This window comes from Cryptomeria japonica, unplaced genomic scaffold (assembly GCF_030272615.1).
Source record: "Cryptomeria japonica unplaced genomic scaffold, Sugi_1.0 HiC_scaffold_672, whole genome shotgun sequence".
In the NCBI taxonomy this organism is placed as follows: Eukaryota; Viridiplantae; Streptophyta; class Pinopsida; order Cupressales; family Cupressaceae; genus Cryptomeria; species Cryptomeria japonica.
Window position 1 is genome coordinate 53,270 of NW_026729464.1, and position 4,476 is coordinate 57,745.

The window sequence follows — 4,476 nt, forward strand, 5'->3', positions numbered from 1 at the left end:
AGCGAGAAATTTAATGTGAAAGGGTTTAAAGTATAGATTGAGAAACTTGTATTATGACTAAAAAAAAGTTATATAAAGTTAACTTATAACATCTCTTGATGAAACATAAGAGAAAACAATGTAAGACTTTGATGAAATAAGTTAAACAACTTCCAACAATTTATTTATGTGAAAGGGGTCATACAAGTTCAATTCTTGGTAAACCACATAGGGAACTACAATAATACCATACTACGTATGATTCATATGGTTTTGAAATGCACAACGGATAATAGGAGCATTGCCCTCTCAATAATAATCATCACAATACATTTCCCGTAGGAAACTACCAAATCCAAATAATTCCATGCATGTTACATGAAACTTAATTACAATTTATTCCATTTCCCTGAATTCAAACTCTTTGATATCACATGTACAAGATCTTGTTACTTCTACTTGTTCAACAATCTAACTACAACTAAGCGAAAGAGAATGTGCAAAATTTTTGATGTCTATTTCATTAAACCCACTCCATTTCACAAACACATTTGTGCCAATCGATGGTAATGAAGCATTGACTTCTAAATCACTACTTGAAATCAATTATTTGAATTTGTTGTTGAGGATTTGTAATGACCTAAAAAAACTAATAAAAATGTTAATTATGGAGGAGAAAATTGTTGAGATTTTTTACAATCTTTGATTATTGATAAGGACAAATATTTTTGTGCACTAATTATTCTTTGTCCTAATTATCATAACATTTTTTTGTTTTCTAATATGAATTATAAATAGTAAGTATGAATTTAATCTTTTAACAATGAATCAAATAATTAATTTCATATTTTAATATTGAATAAATAATCTACATGGTCACATCTAGAAGTAAAATATTTAAATCGAATCACATATTTAAGTGTAAACAAAAGGTATTTAAGAAATACAATAATGTCCAAATTAAATAAATCAAATATTGGAAATAGGAATTAGTTTACAAATTTATTAGAAGTTAGGATAATGTAAGGTGCAGTAGATATTACAAATAGAAACACATAAATAAATTGGAATAAATACAAATTACTATCGAGAGTCATTTAAATAAATAAAAAGGAAGTGCTTTAGTTTGAATAAACAAACAATATAAAAAAATTCAAGTTAAGAAACATCATATATATTTCCCATTTGTAAAATAAATGAAAGATTGACAGACAACTCCACGTTAAGTATTGAATATTAAACCTACAAAATGATTTTTTTAAATATAGTTGGTTTAAAAAAATAAACATGTTTTAAAATACACAATCATATATACATTAATCATTGTACATTAGAGATAAAATTTCAAAAATAATTGGTTTGAAAATCTGTACATGTTTTAAAAGACATAATAATAAGCAACCCCATTTGAAAAAGTTTAATACATAAAATTGATTATTGGAGAATAGATACCTAATACTTTAGCTTTCCACAAAATAATTACAATTTAGAAATCAAATCAAATTTACACTTCACAAATGGTAAGCATATCAAAATGGGACTAAGAATGATATAATATAAATATCAACAAGTTTCTCTTACTAAACATGCCTTAGTATTGAGAGAACACGATTGAAATACATTTAATACCTTATGTGTTATAAATTCAACTAATGTAATAAATTTACTTTTCCACAAACATTGTCAATTTTCTATAGCACGTTATGTTTTTTCTTACATATTTTGCTATTTACAGTATTGAAGCAAGAAATGAGATTAAATTGCAAATCACCATCTTAAACAATTACTAAGCAGTAATAATACTACATGGGTATCTGGCCTCAAAACTAAAAGAGTTCATAAATATTTCCACAAGAAGATTGAAATTTTCATAACAAGAAATCATTAACAAAGCAAGAAAAAATAGAAATGTCACAAATCTTGTATGAAAAATATTTTTAAGTGCCTAGGGATCAAGATTCAGTGACATCACATAGCTAGTATGGAAAAAAAAAATCATATCATCCTACTTGCACAAAATTCAACAAAAAAGAAATTACAATGCAAGTCTTTATCTCCACTAGGATCAAATCTATGTATTGGGCTATAGCTTGAATATTAGATATCCTACTTCCCTAAGTATGAAAACATTGGAGCCATTTCCTAGCTATATAATGAGACAAATCACAATTATACTTAACTATGAGCGATAACTAAAATTCATTAGAACAAACAAATTATAAAAAAGATTGAAATAGGAAGAAATAATCAAAAAATAAAAAATCTTTCTTAATAAACCTTGGACCAAGCTTCCAAAAATTCCTTGCCTATTAAATAACAAATTCACTATCTACATAATGTTCTAAACACTTAACTAAACATATTAAACACACCACAACACATTGAAATTATCATATCAACCAAAGCCCCGAATAAACTGAATTGAAAAAAATTATTTGCTGAAACTAGTGAACAACAAAACCCACCTCATTTCAAATAAAAGTTTAGAGTCATAGTTCAAATTATATAATTTGTACTTCCCTTTAAGCACTTAAAGTTATAAGCATATCTTACCTATAGAAAAACAAGTCACCTTTGTAGTTAACTTAAAAAATAATTTAGGTGTGCAACAAAACATTTTCATTTGGGAAAAGTAATCAAGATTTAATGAATCTTTCTTCTTCGACATTCAAAAGTTCTAGGAAATCAAAATTTGAAAACATTAGAAACCTAATAATAACAATTTCATCTCTCTCAAAAATCTTCAATTACCTAGCTGAACGATAAAACATGTAAAATTTTAAAATTATATTCTCCTTCTCCCCAACAATAAAATGACTAGTGGTTTTAAGTCAATGCCTTGTTCGTCTTCTTGAGCTTGCAATTGTTATCACGTGATGAATATTACTAGTTTCCTATTACAAATCGCTTACAAACTATGTGGTATTCTCCTACTTAGTTCAGTCCTTCAACTATAATACTCTAACTAACAACAACTAATCAAAATAGAGTAAAAAACATCAATCAAAATATGAACAAAGATTAGCTTTTAAAAATTATATAATGCAAAGAGATCAAGCTTCGAACGCATTGCATGTCATGCCTAATGGGTGTAAATTAGAGTTTTTTTAATATGACACAATTTAGGAAAATGCATTCACCCAACATGGTAGATGACCAAAACAGTAAATACCAAATTAGAAACAAGTACATACCCATCATTTATTAAAATTTATCAACTATTTTAATTAGAGACTAAAAATTGACTAATGTTGATCAACAAGTGAAGCGAAAAGTTTTCAATGTAATGTTTGTATTTTAATTACATTTTAAATTTAATTTTCAACTAAAGAAATGTTAATACTAAAAAATTATTAGTAGATTAATCCAAGTCCAATAGTAATTCAAATTATGAGTCTCTAATTATAAAAAAACATACAATCTATTTCTGGTAGACTTCTTAGAAAAATTTTAGCCAAATTGTGTGCTTTCTGTGAGATTTCTTGTGATAAATTATGTTACTATTTGGAATACTTTGAGAGATTGAAGGAAAAAATGGGATGGAGGTCCAACATTGAGCCCATTATAAAGAAACCATATGGCATAAAAAAAAAAGGAAAAGAAAAAAAAAGAATAAGGTGTTGGTGTAAATAATTATTCATCTTGGATATTGTTACACTTACTTAAGTTTACTTAGGAAATGCATTTCATAATAGTTTGGGTATGAGACACTTGGGTGTTTGTGCCACATTGGGATAGTGTGTGTAGGAGAAATTCCACCTTTTATGGTGTTGATCTTGTTGTTACACTCCACATTCAGTGGGTGATCCACCTCATGTGGACTATTATATTATTTCTCCTACCTACCCACACCTATTTCCTACCTACCCTTGTTTCTTATTGAGCCACATGTCATGTTTGTGTGCTCACATATCCCTAGCCTTGCCTATATAAGCAAGCTCATCTACATTGTATGTAAATTGATATTATTGATCATTTTCTATTGATGAGAATACAGTTTATTCTTGTCCTATATTGTGTCTCTATTTTGTACATTTCATTGAGCTCTTGATCTTGGCAAAATCTCACATGGTATCAGAGCCATTGGGGCTTCATTGATTCATCTTGAAGAGGCATTATTGCGATGTCAAGAGGCAGATCTGAAGAGCAGCATCTTTTGGAGGCGTCCTAGACCAGATCCGACCCTGCCATTGCGTCTAGAAGGATGTTTCCATGAATTTTGGTTATAAAGTTGGCCTATTTTGACCCCCCCTGTGACCTGCCATACCCTGCAGGTCTGCAGCACCGGTCCACATCGCCCGTGCCGCTGCCACCTCCGGTGTCCTTAGTGGCGGCCCCTTCCTCTCATCGGCCACCTTGGCTTTCATCCTCCCGTCTATCGCTGTCAGCACTGACCGTCCCATCCTCGCCACACTCCGCCCCTGCCTGTACCAGCCACTGCTTGTGCCGATACCCGCCATCCCCGTCGCCGCCGTCGGGACCACTTCTCCTCTTCGG